General features: G+C 47.7%; 1 long non-coding RNA gene across 2 annotated transcripts in view; it reads right to left on the bottom strand.

Annotated features, from left to right (window-relative positions):
- LOC144364970 (uncharacterized) overlaps nt 1-14,965 on the bottom strand; it is a 79,024-nt gene that overhangs the window by 35,736 nt on the left and 28,323 nt on the right. The window lies entirely within an intron of this gene.

Genomic DNA, 14,965 nt, shown 5'->3' with positions numbered 1-14,965 from the left:
CTTCTCTTATTCTCACAAAGAATATTGTAAAAAAGTACAGCAAAAAAAGTTGAGATTTAATTAAAAATGTGTGTGTGTCTTCATCAAGGACATTCCTAAATGAAGTTAGCTCCCCCCCCCAACTTCTGCAAATACCCAGATGTGAAGAATGCAATGACCCCTAGTTTCAGAACTGCCTCCATTTGGGCTAAGGAAAAGCAGCTGGACCCACCACTGCTTTTGCAGCATCAGTGCCAGTGTCAACACAGCGTCGAAGACAAACAGCACCATCTTTTTATTGTGAAAATAGTTTTGACCTCACTGACCCTGGAAAGGCTTTTGAGTCCCTGGGGGGTGCACAGAGCACATTGCTGGTCCACTCCAACGTGGTTTCACTTTGATCATGAAATGCAATGACTGCAAGAGCCAGGCACGTGAACATGGAGTTCTATATATGCAATTGCTTCAACAAATGGCCAAGGAAATAGTTGTGAATTAGAAATTTCAGGCAGAAAGGGAACCTTGAGATCATTGAAGCCTCTTCAGTTTGTAGATGAGCATACTTAGCCCACAGAGAGGAAGGAACTCACCCAAAGTGTTGAAGCTAGTGGTGGCAGAACCACTCCTAGAGCCCAGGTCTTCTGATTCCCAGTCCAGTGCTCTTTCTACCACACCCTGTTATTCACAAGTATCCCACGTGGTGTCCAGTACACGTGCAGAAATATCCTTCATACGCTCAGGGTGGACGATGGCTCATGATCATGGGTGTCGTCACTCTTGGTCTGCGAGGCTGATTTTGCCCCACCCAGCATTCAGGGGCTATTTCCTCCAGTTGCCTACCTACAGCTATTCGAGCTGGCTAGCGGATGTGCTAATCAGTCACACCTTTGTGCCCTGTACTTATACCCCTGGAGCTGACTCACAAATGGCACCCCCTGGGTCTCCCCCTCAGTTAAGGAGTCGGTGTTTCTATTGCCCATGAGCTTATTTACAGGAAGCCTCTGCGACGTTTTCCCGGGAATCAGCTTTAACCTGGTGGTTTTGATGCTGCTCATTTCCTTGATCACAGCTCTTGACTGCTACCCATTTTGCCTCGGGGGATTTCAGAGGAGAACTGGGGCCTTTTTTCTCTAGCAGTTGGGGAGCAGAGAAATAGTTGTGGCTTCTCTAAATAAAAAAAAGTGGCAGAACAGCAAGTTCAAAATTATTAATGACAGTGAAAAATGGAAAGGGCTCCTTCTTGGTGGCCTGGAATCTTCTTTTGAAAGCCAGGGCCAGGCCTGCTTGGCTTTCAGACAGCTGAGCTGAGAAAATGGGGACCCCTCTTCCTCTTCTAGTCATGTTTTTTTTTCTTTTTGCCCCACAAGATAGATCTAAGAGTTAATAGCCAAGGTGATTTCTTCAGAAACCGCCCTGGGGTGGGCAGAGGCTGGACGAGGTGGTCTCTTGGGCTGCTTTAGGACTGGGAGGTGCAGGGCAGCTTTGCACCTGGAAAGACCTATTTCCTGAAAAACCCTGCAGTGATCCTTCCTTCCAGGGGGTCCTGCCTGGAGCCTCCGACCCAGGAGCAGGGTCTGCATTCTTCTGGGATTCTTCTGACCTGCTGTCCCAGGACTCCTGCCTCACCAGGTTGGGCTTCCTGGATAAGGTCTCCCAAGGATGTCAAGATCTGGATTTCAAAACTGGTTGATCTTGGGGAGTGTCCAAAGCAGAGGAGAAGCAAAATCATAGCCCCGGTTGTCGTCCCCCCCCCGGGGGGGGGGGAGGGAATCTTCAACTCCTCTGGAGGCTGCTGCTGAAATACCTAAGGATTGAGAAGCCAGCATGTAGGGTGGGGCTGGGGTGTAAGAAAAGTTGATCAGAGGATTGTCTGCAAGCCCTACAGACCAAGAGGCAGAATGGCAGTTTTAGCTGGCCGGTGGAAGGAAGAAAATATACGCGCTCCTTCAGAACTTCCAACCTGGCAGGGGAGAAAAGTCCGACCCCTGGATGAGGTCATCGAAAACATGATTGAAGTGAAGGATGACAAGAGGGCACTGCATGTGGGATGCAGGTGGACAGGGACAGGCGTGGTGTTGACCAGGAAGAGCCTCAAAGAGGGGGGACACCTCCTGATTCAAAAAGTCTCCGGGAGAGACAGAAGCTGAGAAAGGGTAAGGGGGAAGCCACGGTTCCCTCCCTCCCGGGGTGGGGGGGTCCTCACTCTCTCTCATTCAGGCCTCTTTTCACATGCTTGGTATGACCACAGGTCACCCCCACCCTCCTAAAGACTCCTGCCTCGGTGGTCACTTAGTGGGATCCCCAAGGGCAGTGGCTGCTGATGCTGGCTGGGTATTGGCAGCTGAGGGAGCTGGTATCCTGGAGCTTTTTGGAAATAGACCAACCACTGCCCGGTCCAAATGTGTCATTTGGGGACCACATCTCTGACCCCAGAGGCCTGGCTTTCCTTCCATTGGGGAAATGCAGATGGAACATTTCATATGCCAATGGGACCTGAAGGTAGGATCAGGAATGACATGTCTGGGGCAAGAACTGGTGAGCACAGGGTCAAGGGACATCCTTAGGAGATGAGCTTATCTTTCCACCATTAGGGAGGACTGGACCTCAGCCAGTTCACTTGGGGGACGCTATGGCTTGATTTGAGGGCTCCAGGCGCTGACCTCCCGACCCTCAACTGGGCGTTGGGGCTTTGCCTCTCTGGCTTTGTCTGTTGCCCCCCCCCCACCAGTCTTTCACAGTGGACACCTGGGGCTTGAGTCCTGATGTGACCCACTGGTTGGCGCTCTTGTCTTCTTGTCTAATAAGCCTGTGGCTCAGCCCTACACCCCAGGCTGGGCTTAGCTCCTGCCTTCCTCAAGTGATTTTGAGCAAAATTCTGGCTCCTAGGGGAGCTTTGTCTTCCACACGCCCTTTATACCACGTCATGTGCTTCTCACAGCAGCTTTACGGAACTGGGAGCTCTTTCAGGTATCAAGAAGCAGTGATATGCTCAGGTCACCTCAGGTGATGGGGGCTTATTGTAAGGATACGTAAGGAAATAGGGAAACCCAGGCCATCCTTTAGTTCTTAGCCTCCTAGAGACCTGGCCCATCACAGGGGCTCAGAGGCGCCCCAGGGACCAACCAAAGGGTTGCTCCACTGCTTCGCCTCGGGTGGCTGCTCTTGGCTTAGGGACTGAGCCCATCCACATCCAGACAATGGTGGCTAGGCTGGTGGTGTCACAGGGTACAAAGCATGGTGACCGGTGTCTAAGGAAGGGTCTGCTGGCTGCCTTCTTCAGATCCGGGGAAACACCGGAGAGGTAACTGGGAAAGCCTGCGCACGGTCAGAGGCGAGAGAAGCCTCACCCCGAGCCAGAGCCCCCTAGCCAGCGGCCCCCCATCCCATCTGAAGCTCTTCTGATTGTCCACCAAGTCCCCGGATGTGACCAGGCACACTGCTCTGCCTTTGTCTGTGTGGAAAGGCTCACCTGACACTCCCCATCACAGATGCCCATCCAGGACTTTGGAGTTGAAAATGACTGCCAGGGCCACCATCGACCATCACGTGGTTGAATCGCCCCCAGCTTAGCATGCTCAGAGCGTCCCGATTCAACACCTGCACCCAGTGCCCTGCCCTCCCTGGGGCTCCTGGGTCAGCCTGGATTCTCAGCAGCTCCTCCCCCAACCCCCGGCCCTGGAGGGCCACACATTGGGGGGGGCGGGTGGCAAGGCAAGAGGCAGTGGGAACTGGAGGGAGGCCAGGCCACCGCAGCGTGCCTCCCTTCAAAGTCAGAATTACTCACTTCAGAGAGGAATATTTAAAGTTTGATGGGAAATGAATCACCAGTGTTGATGAAAGCCTGCATTATGTGAAAGCATTTGGAGGGAGGGGGTGAAGGGGGCTGGAAAGGAAACCAACCATAAAGGAAGTCATTCACTACCTAGCTTGGGAAGGGGGAGGGGAGCGGGGGGGGGGGGGCAAGAGAGGAGGGGCCCGGGAGAGCCCCATGCCTGACGTTTCTCTAGGGAGATTGGGATTCATTCACTCACCCTTGTGTCTGGCAGGTTGGAAGCGGAGGATGGAGGTGGGGAAGGTGCCTTCCAGTTTTGGGGTGAGAACCCTCAGGTGGGACGGAGGGAGCCGGTGGGCTGGGTGCAGAGCTGGCGAGCCATCCCCACTCCTGCCTCTGCCCCCCTCTGCTCCTTCCCATCTCCCTACCCCTTCACCCTGCGGCCGCCCTCATCAAGGAAACTGCCACTCACCTAGCTGGGAGGGGGGCTGTCGGGCATGCCCGAGTGGGCTGTTAGCGGGAGTCTGGTGTTCCTTCTTTCCACCTTGCAATCGGAACCTCGCCCACCACTGTTCATGTCCTACCCACCCCAGAGGAGATGGTGACGTAGCTTGCCCTCGCAGCTCTGCTCTGCGGGCACCCCAGGCCCATGGCCACGCCTCCAGCATCATGCCTGGGAAGTGGAGCCTGCTAAGCTGCATCTGGCCTCTGGCCTCCTGCCCTCTCTTAACGATCCTTTGACAAATCTCCAGACAGGGCGAGGAAAGCAGGGCCAACAATATTTCTACTTTGAAGGTACAAGAACCTGAATCTCCAAGGGGGTAGGTGACATGTCTGGGCCACTGTCTCCCCTTCCCCCATTAGTGACACAAGAAACAAATAGGGCTGCTCAAAGAAGTGAGAGGAACGAGGACCAGGTCCAAGTCTAGGTCTGCCTCTTGCTAGGGAAGGGACAGAGGGGAAGCTCCTTAACTTCTCTGAGCCTGTTTCCTCATCTGTAAAATGGGGATAATAAGAGCCACTGCACCGGGGAATTGTGATGTCAAGACCAGAGAAGGCGTATCCCCTCTTCAGCCCAACACCTGGACAGGAGTGAGGCTCCCCTGTGGCTTTTTTCTTTCTTTCTTTAAACCACAGTCCCCCTATGACTACATCCAAGTATGCTGGGGCTGCCACACCGCACCTGCACTGTCCTCAAGAAAGAAACAACAACCTGCCTTTGACCTCCTCCGGCCCCACTGCCCCCAACAACAGTTTCTGCTGAGGTGGTCAACTGGGGGGACAGAGCCATTCAAAGACTGTTCTAGACATTTTTCTGGACACAGTCCTCTTTGAGAACTTAACGAAAGTTAGAGATTCCCTTTCCGAGAAGAAAAGAAACTCCCCTGTATTCCCAACCCACACGGTTGGCGGCAGGGTTTCGGGAGACCCCCAGAAACTCTGAAACCACCTGCAGAGCTCCTTGGCCCAAGGCCACATCAGGTCGCACAAGCACAAGACACTCAGCCTCCTGAGCGATTTGTCGCAGGTTGGTCATCTCCCAACTCACAGGCAGTCTTTCTTTTGTGAAATTACCCAGAAAGGTCCCTCTGAATCCACCCAATGGGATGAGGATAAAAAGTGGAGGAATGTCAAGTGCATGGTCGGGAAGGTGACCTTCGAGAGAAGGATGCAGAGTGGGACTGGCATGGCCTGGAGGAGAGAAAGCAGAGGGGGTCGGCCGAGAAGGGATGGAAACACCCAAAGTCGCCACTGTCTCCTCGCCCCCTCCTTGACCAAGGATCAAATAAGAGAGAAAAAAGAAATTACCAGACAGAAAAAACTGAAGCCCTATAGCAGGGAAAGTAGGTGAACAACAGAACAGGGACCATGGGCTCTTTTAACTCATGGGCTTCAAACAAAGGGGGCGGGCCCGTGTTGTCTCCGTGTGGCTGAGGTCCTGGCAGGGCGCGGAGGGCGCGTGTGGTGCGGGGAGCTGGCTGGGCTGACCGTGCCTGCCACGGCAACACTAAGGCCAGAGAAATAGAGTCCCTGTGCGATTGTGCTGCCACCAGTTTTAGAAAACAAAAGATCCCTCTCTCTCTTTTGCAGAGATGTCTTATAAAGATGAAATGCTACTTGGTGTCTTCGGTCCACCACTATCTGAGTGAGCTTTGCAAGAGGAAGCTCGAGGTCCCCAAGCCTCGGCTGAGCACTGTTGCCCTCCCAGGGACCCAGGAGAGGAGAGACAGGTTTCTGTGTCTTTGATGGAGCTGCACACTCTTGTCTGGCCAGCAGGAGGCTGTCAGACTTAGCCACTAGCTCTGAATTCTCAACTCCTGTCCTGGGACAATGTCCTGACTTTGCAAAGCACACCTTTGGCTCTCTAGGCACCTTGACCTTGAGCTCATCCTTGCTGCATCAGAAAATTAAAACATATATATGTATATATATATGATTTCAAAACCACCCAGAAAACTTGGAGCATACAGAACACCAATATGCAAAAGAATAATCTAGAAAACCAATACAGAAAAGAAGAAAATAAAAATCACCTCAATCCCACCACCAGGGAAAGGAGGTGAAGAGCAGAACACATGCCATGGGCTCTCTTAACTCATGGGCTTCAAACAAATGGGACAGACGGGTATTGTCTCCGTGTGGCTGAGGTCCTGGCAGAGGGTGACGTAGGGAGCGGGCCTTGCTGACCGTGCCTGCCACGACAACACTAAGGCCAGAGAAATACAGTCCCTGTGGGATTTGAACCCCATTGACACTGGGTTAGCTCTTTTCAGTTCGTCCCTCCTCCTTCACTTGAATTTGAATCATATAATACTTTACATGCCGAAGTTTGGGGATCTGTCTCTTATGTTTTCATGTTTAGACAATATCAATCTCTAACAGAACTATGCGATTGCTTTCATTTTATCTCCTCTATTTGAGCAGGAGAGGATGCTTATCCATTCATCACGGGCACTGGACACCAGAGCGCTTTACTAAGCCACACAGCAGCTGACACAACTCCGGGACTCCTAACCCTTCACCCTTCAAGTATCAGAGAAAGGAGACTCATGTGCCAGGCTGCCAGAGCCACGTGCCACGGATCCACCCAGGACTTGTCTGAGAACTCCACTTGCCCTTCTGTGATGCAAAACTGCACCAGCAACCAATCCCAAGAGAACCTTGACAGTATGCTTTTTTGAGCCAATCAAAAATTTGGACAAAATTTCCTCTTTTTTTTTTTTTATACTTTATGTGTTTCATTCACCTTCAGTTCAGAGAGCCATCCTGAGCTTTCTGAATGAAATGGAGCTCTCCCCCCCCCACCCCCGTTTGGCAAATAATCAACTCAATGTGGCAGCTGCCAGCTGCTCTGGGGACTTTGTAGGTTTTGTCCATGGCATGGGGCTCACTTCTGTCATCCCTGGGCTCAGAGGATAATTGCTCCCTTTCCAGGTGGTTGCTGTGAGACTCACTTTTTCTCTCAAGATGCTCAGAGGGTCTGCACTCAAAAATGATGAACCTCATTTTGTGACACTAATTGGGGATTTTTCCTCTCTTAGATGGATTGTTCATAGAATGAAATGGGCAGAGTCATTTATTTGTGTTAATGTGGCCTGAGAGCTGACGACAGGACAACTCTTCCAAAGCTCATCTTTTAGCCAGATACCTCACATTCCCTAAATGGTTCTGGATTTAGCCTTATTTAAGAAATCAGAGCCTGGCTGGGCTAAGTCAGACATAGAAAAACATTCCCTGTTGGGGAGAACTCCAAACTGTAGCTTGCCACACTGTTCTTCCACGCTCCCTTTTGGATGGAAGAGATGGGCCATCCACCCTTCCCCACATCACCAGTCTTCCCTTATGGTGAGAAAAGTTTTTCCCCTACCTATTGGCATGACTTCAAGCCAGGATTGAAAAAGCTGGCTTTTCCTGATGGTGGAGGAAACTACCATAGGAACATCCCAGGTGAATACAGTGTGGTTCCTTCCTGAAAACCTTTTTCATTGGTAAGTGAAGTCACAGTCTTTTTCTCTTACATAATTGGAATCAGAGCTCTTGATTCCTGTCTGCAAATGTACACAGATCATATGCAAAGATCTGTGACCTAAGTTGTCAAAGAAGACCTCTGGCAGGTGCAGGGCAGCTGATACCTAATACCTGGCAGGAGACAGTTTGGGGTGAGGACACAGGTGAGTGTGAAGCAGAGCAGAGAGGGAGGAGGGAGGGCCTTTGCCAGTGTCTACAGCAGTGACGGAAGACCTTGGGCACTTCCCCCACGCCCCCTTCCAGCTTGGGAGTAGCCGGTGAGGGAGCAGAGTGAGTCCCGGGCTTCCTGCATCTTTCTCCCAGCATTGTCAGGATGGAATGGGACTACTCCTGATGCCACATTGGGTACTGAGGATGAGTTTGAGAGGGTCCCCAACCTGCTGGCCTACCCATGCCATTACATTTACATCAAACTAGAACACTTTATACTTTACCTCTAACTAAAACATTTGAATTGTTCCCCCAGGGAGATTAAGTTTTGTGGATTTCTCTTTTTTTTATGACCCCTCTCTGATCATCATAGAACCATTTAAACTTGAAATCTTGAAATTTGGAGATTCTTCAGCTAGCATCTGATCCCTTGGTTTTACCTATGAAGAGACTAAGATGCTAAGAAGTGGCTTTATAGATCTAGACATTTAGCTAGTTATATGTGCTATCTGGGTGACATTACTCCTTGGACAGGATTCTCTAAATCTAGGTACTATTTGAGATATCATGGGGGCAAAACATACATCTATTCTTTTAAAGGGTCATTCCTTTATGAATGAACCCCCCCCCCCGTTATCCCTAGGAAGTTATATGGGACATCACCAGCTTTTACTTGTACATTTCAAAAGACCAGGCAGCTGCTTGGGCTGCCATGGAGGCTTTTAAATAATCTCTGGGTCCAGTTTTTGTAACAACTCTACCCTTGGGCTATTCATAGGCAAGGATGGAGTTAGGGGTTATGGGGAGGACGAGAAAGAAAGAAATGGCAGGAAGGGGTGTGGGGATAATAAAGGCAAACATTTATTGAGCACTAAATGTATTTCTGGACACTTGGTGCTTTACCCAATATTATCCCCATTTTACAGATTGAGGAAATGGAGGTTTAGAGAGGTTAAGTAATTTGCCCAAAGTCTTATATCCAGTAAGAGGGGGGTCCAGGATTCAAGTGTGGAGTTTTCTGGTTTCTGAACCTAAGCTTGTTACCACCATGGCTCATGGAGCCACAGTGTGAGGAGAAGCCAGATTCCCAGGAGATTTCCAAATGGCCACAACAAAAGAATGTCTGTCTTCTGTCCTGGGTTGGGATTTCTAGCCCCAAGGTGTAAGAGAAAGCAAGAAAAGGAAGCAGACATTCCCTGTATTGATAAGAAACTGGATTATCAGAGTAGATCTAACCTGAGGGTGTGGGATTTTTTGCTTTAGTGCAAGAGAAGGAAGTTCTCAGCCTTGGATGGAAAACTCATTTAGCTATTTATTTGTCCATATAACTGGCATTTCTTAAGACACCTCCTCTGTCAATTCTTGAGCATGGTCATTGACCTAACAGGTCCAGCTCAGATTCAGAGGTCATCATCTAATTTGAACAAGGCTTTTGGTAAATTACATATGGTAATTATTACAATCCTTTATCCTTCCTGCTTTTCCCCTGTTGCCTTTCCAACAGGAACATCTGCCATGGTACCACGAGGAGAGACGGAGAAATTGGTCAGCATTTGGGCAAAAGTTTCTGGGAAGGATATGGAAGCCAAAGACTAACAAGAGGTTTTGGCATTATTTGAAAATGTCCCTTCTCCCTGGTATTCCATTTCCTTGGGCACTTAAGTTAGGCTCATGGTGTAAAGGCCAACTGCTCCCTTAAAAACCCATCCCATCATCCTTAGCTCAACCTCAGAACTAACTGCCAGTTGCCACTTGCCTGTCCCAACGGAATTAACGGAAGCTGCCAACAGCCCTCTCCTGACCTCATTGGACAGAACCATGCCCTTAGCAGACAGGAGCTCCTCCTTCTTCTGAAATAGCCTCCCTGCTATCTTGGAGTAGGAAGTCCTCTCCTGCGGAGTCTGCGTATAAGACAGAGAAGGAGTTGGGCCATTCATTCATTTCCCCCCCAGGAACCCCTTTATTTGTTTTAACCCGAGTGTCTGGATTGGTCCTATGAGGAGCTGCTGGCAGGAGCAGACAGAGCCAAGGACAGGGTATACATGCAAGGAACTCAAAAGTGCTTCACAAGAGTCCACAGTCCCCTGACTACAACCAACATTGAAAAGCATTGAAATCCTGTGACTGCAGGCTGAATGGTAAAAGCCAGTTTAAATCAAATAAATATATTGATTAGCCCTGCTAGCCCTATTCCCAGAGAGCTTGTAACATAGGTGCAGGCAGATGGAGAAGACGTGGAGAACATTCCTCACTGCACAAGTTCAGGGATCCAGTCCCTTTTGGAGGGACAGGAGTGGTACAAGTCTGGGAAGATGTGCATAGAAAGAGTGAAATTAGGCATTTGGAGGATGGAGACAGACCTAAACCATAATTGGGCCTGGAAGGAAGGCTGATAATGGGAAGTGGAAATAAAAGAAAAAAAAAAAAAGAAGAAGCTGCTCTGAGAATTCCTGTTCAGTTCCTGGCTTTAAATTGAAGGTCATGGCTGGTGGGTGAATGTGCGCACTCACATGAGCTGGCTCATATATCTGTGTTGGGCTTTTGGAAGATTTTCTCTGGGCTGAAGATTGTTAGGTAGATTAAATTATCAAGGAAGGTTATAGTTGCTTTTTCTATCACCAAGAAGTTGGACTTCTCTAAAATTCTAGCAGAGGTTCGCTGCAGTATCGAAGCAAAAACACTAGATTAAAATTTTCCCCTTGGCCTCCAGCAAGCTGCATGCTCTAGGAGAAACCATTTAACCTTTTCAGCTGTGTTCTGGAAAGATTTACGCCTATCTTACAGGATTCTTTTTAGTGATTTGGAGGGAGAATAAACAGGAAAAAGATAAGAAAACTGTAAAGAGCTCTCAACAGCCTTGGAGGGTGATGATCTTTATTACCCCTGCAATGATTCTTGCCTAGAGCAATTGTATGCACAGGGTAATCCTCTGTCTCTAGGATTCTCCTAGAAAGGTTAGGGTACTGATTTTACCTGATGTTTTAACTAAATCCACCACTCACTGCTTTACCCCCAGTAGATATGGGCCTGAGGGGGCCTCTACTAGCAACACTGAAGATCTTGGTTACAAATGAATGGAATGCATAAAGGGGAAGGGATTCTTGTCTACCTTTGAGAGCAATATAAACTGAGTGATTTTTGTTCAGTAATAGAAAGCAAATAGCATCTTGCCTCTTTAAAGCAACAAACAAAGGGAACAAAATTATACAGGCAACGAGGGGTTTTTATTCCCTGCCCCCCATGAATCCTGGTTACAAAGTTCACGCAAACTGTGAAGATGCATGGGTACCCTCTCCTCAACTCCTAGTGCGATATTTCCTATTCAGTGTGTTTCTTTAAGAAAAGACACCCTAAAAATAAGCAGTGTCACACTTGCTTCAACTTGCTATCTCATTTGAGCTTTGTTTATGTTCACTTGAGAAAAATCTCAGGACATTATCTATTTTCTCTTCTGTAGTAGTTGATTCTTCCCAGGCTGCAACTGGGGGAGGGTAAGCGTAATTTTTCGGAGCACATACTCACTTTTTATTCAATGCAACCATGGGCTGAGCTCTCTGCTAGCGGGGGATAACTAGAAGCCATTCCTTTAGGGGGAGAAGAGATGTATATATGTACCTATATACCCCAGTATCTGCACTTAGGTAGACGGTGATTTGTCAAGAGGGAGATAACAGTTTGGAGGTCAGAAGGAGAAGCAGTTCTTTCTAGGAAATTTGATCTTGCCGATGCAGATTGAATGCCGAAAAAGGAGATAGTGGGCACTGCTTACCGGAAGTAGCTTTAAGCCAGGTCACAGACGGCCTTGCATGGTGGGGTAAGGATGACTTTTAGGGAATAATAGAGGTTTTGGAGGGGTAGGCAAGGGGATAGCATGATTGTCTGGCTGTTAATAGATTCTGAAATTTGAAATCTCATTTTTGAGAAAGAACTTGGGAAATAATTCCCATGGTGATTTAAGGATGACCTGAGAATAATTCAAAAAGGGGACAACAGTTTGGGGCTGGCCTTTCTGCTTACATGTTTTCTGCTCCCTACTCTCACTTTATTTAGCATGGGCGATGATGCACATGTAGTGGCAGAGTTGAGTTCTTTTGCAATTCCTGTCTGCAGTGGAGAGAAATTTTGACACAAGAAATCTGGACACTTCTAACTAAAATGCCAAGAGAAATCCCGTGTGGTTGCAAGGGAGGCATGAACCCTCTCCGCCCAAGGATGTTTCTTGCTGAGAGGAAGGACACGGAAACAAAAAGCTACCCATGTGCTCTAGGGACCGAGGATGAAGGCATCTACTGTCTAAGGCCTAGACAGAGGTGTGCCCTAAGCTCAGGCCATCTCAGTGGAAGTCTGGGCATTGCCACTAATTTGCTGTGTGACCTTGAACAAGTCACTTTTCTGGGCCTGAGGCTCCTTATCTGTAAACTGAGCCGTTAGACTGGATGAGCTCTGACATTCTGTGGGTTTATGGGCCTCGGCGAGACTGCCGGACCTCTGGCATGGAAAGTCTGATGATCCCCATATTTCTTTTTCCTTTCACTGATTCTGAGGGATACAATGCAACGAGATACAGTATTATTGCTCAGAACCCCAACCAGATCTGTGGCCCTGAATTTGAGTCCCGGCCCTGATGTAGGTTAGCAGTGTGAACTAGGATACAAGTAACATATTTATGTCCAGAAAAAAAAAGAGAGAGAAAGAGAGAGAGAGAGAGAGAAAGAAATAAATGTCTAAATGTCCTCTGTTCAGAGACCTCTTCTTTTTGGCCAAAGGAGCTGTGGGAATTAATCTTTGACCTCCAGCTCTTGACCATTGCTAAATTATTGCTGATCAGGATCGCCAGGGTGTCCAGAGAATGTAACGTATAGCTGGACTATAGGTTCTTCTGTTGCAGGGTAAATTGTTGACTCCTCTGGCTTGAACAGGGGCTGCACAGTAGTGTTAAAGATATTGGACCAAATATATTAGCCAACCCTAACACAAATGACTTATTAGAAATAAAAGGATCATTAGTCCCTTTAAGAATCCTGGAAGCTATCATAGGACCTGGGTTATGAACACATGTTCCAGAACCCATGTGGGTCTGCTGAGGAGACTCAGGTAGCTCTTACTTTTAGTCACATACTTGCCCTGGAGTATGGACAGCAAAACATGTTGCTATAACATACGTGTCTTTTGGGAGAGGACCTAAGGAGAAATGAAGCACTCTGTGATTAGCCAACACTAGCTAGTGAAGTTTAAAGTGATTTGCTAAATTTCTACCACCAAAGTTGTCATTTATGCTGTCCATTTGGGTCACAGGCCAATCCAGATGACCTTTTTCCACTTGTATTCATGCACACTATGGGAACTGTAGCTCCCAGAATAAGCATGGAGGATTCTCCCAAGGACTCTTGAGTTGCCTCTTCTGGAGGTTTCTAAATATTCTTTTCAGGGACACTTGATCCAGTGTGGGGGGACAGTCATTTGAAACGTGTGATGCTCTCTAACAATTGTCCCTTGTATTTATGTTCATGCCTCATGTTCACAAAAGGAGCAGCCTGGGTTTGGGGGGTTGCCCAACTGGATGGGGAGAATAAGCATCGTTTAGCACAACAGAAAGGAGCCAATGTTTGGTCCCTCAAGATGGGCAGGTTTCTTGAGTAAAACTAAAAAGTCCCTGCAAAGCAAGAACAGGCTGCTTTATTGTGGCTCAGAGAGATCCCATGCCAGTTCCCCTTCCCGATGGGCTGGATTTGGCCAATAGGATTGTAATGGTCTCCACAGAAACATCTCACTGAAGTGGGATCAAGGTTCGATTTGTAAGACCCAAGTTTTTAATTTATGATGCAAGGGCACTTCAAGAACCAGAAGGAGCCTGTTGAAGGGACTCTACCTTCAGAGGAAAGTTGTTCAATTTTGTTAATAATGAGTTAAATTCGGAACAGTAACCAACATTGGGGGTGGGTGGGGAACTATATGAGAATTTCATTTTTCTTAAGTGGCTGAAGAACAAAGAGTAAAAATAAGTGGGATAAAGGTAAGGGAGACCTCCACATTGAGAGGACAGAGGGCCTCAGAGGACAAAAATAGGCAACAGGTGGTTTGAACCCAAACCTCAAGTCCCTTTGCGGATCATTCAAATGGGCTATTCATTACTCATGTTCCAGCTAGTTGAACACAGTTTTATAGTTGCATAGCTTTTATTTTTAAACAGTGTAACTCATAAAACCAATGGGAACTTTAACAGTGGTCTTGTTCTCAGCAGTGGGTGGCACTACCCACCTATCTATGGTAAATTGATTATTATTTAAAGACTGAGTTGATCAAAATCTTCTAATCTTGGAGTTAACGCGTTTTCTTATTTCACAAATATTGTTTAAAAAGGCTATACATGTTAGGTATAACATCCACAAAAAGAAGCACAGTTGGATGACTTTCTTTTTGGATATTTTTGGACTGTTTATTCTGGACCCTAGGTATCTTAGAACACACCCTCAACGGTGCTGTTTCTGACCAGTTATCTTTGCAGTTTCTCAAGAGAGGAAAAAAATAGAGGGACAGGAACACACAAGCAAACAAAATATGAGGGGCTGGTTTCCAATAAGAAATTATCACTCTAAGGCTAAATGTTCCTTCCATAGAGAGAGTTACAAAAAGATGGTTAGAAGAAAAATGGATTTTGACATAGGTGCTCAAACGCTACTGTGTCAACATTGTCTTGTGATTAAAAAAAAAAAAAGCCAGCACTTATTAATCCCTGAAGTAAGGTAACAAAGGAGGAGGGTTGGGGCTCCTACATTAAACACAATGATCTTTCTTTCTGCCGCATGGTACCAATGAACAATCTTGCTTGTGTCAAAATTCCCCCACGGTGGCCCTTATATTTCCAAATTGCCTCTTAAGGACTTGTGTAAATGAAATAAGATGAATTAGCAGGATAGGGAGAAAGTGTAAAGCCCAGAAGAGTGCCATTTTAGAAGAAGAAAGCCCTAGGGAAACCCTAGCCATCTGTAAGGACACTGTGTCCCTGGAGCTTGGTCTAAGGTCAAAGGCAGGTTG

This window comes from Ictidomys tridecemlineatus, chromosome 6, assembly GCF_052094955.1.
Source record: "Ictidomys tridecemlineatus isolate mIctTri1 chromosome 6, mIctTri1.hap1, whole genome shotgun sequence".
NCBI lineage: Eukaryota > Metazoa > Chordata > Mammalia > Rodentia > Sciuridae > Ictidomys > Ictidomys tridecemlineatus.
The sequence above is the reverse complement of the archived record's forward strand: the minus strand, read 5'-3'. Positions and strand labels throughout refer to the sequence as shown.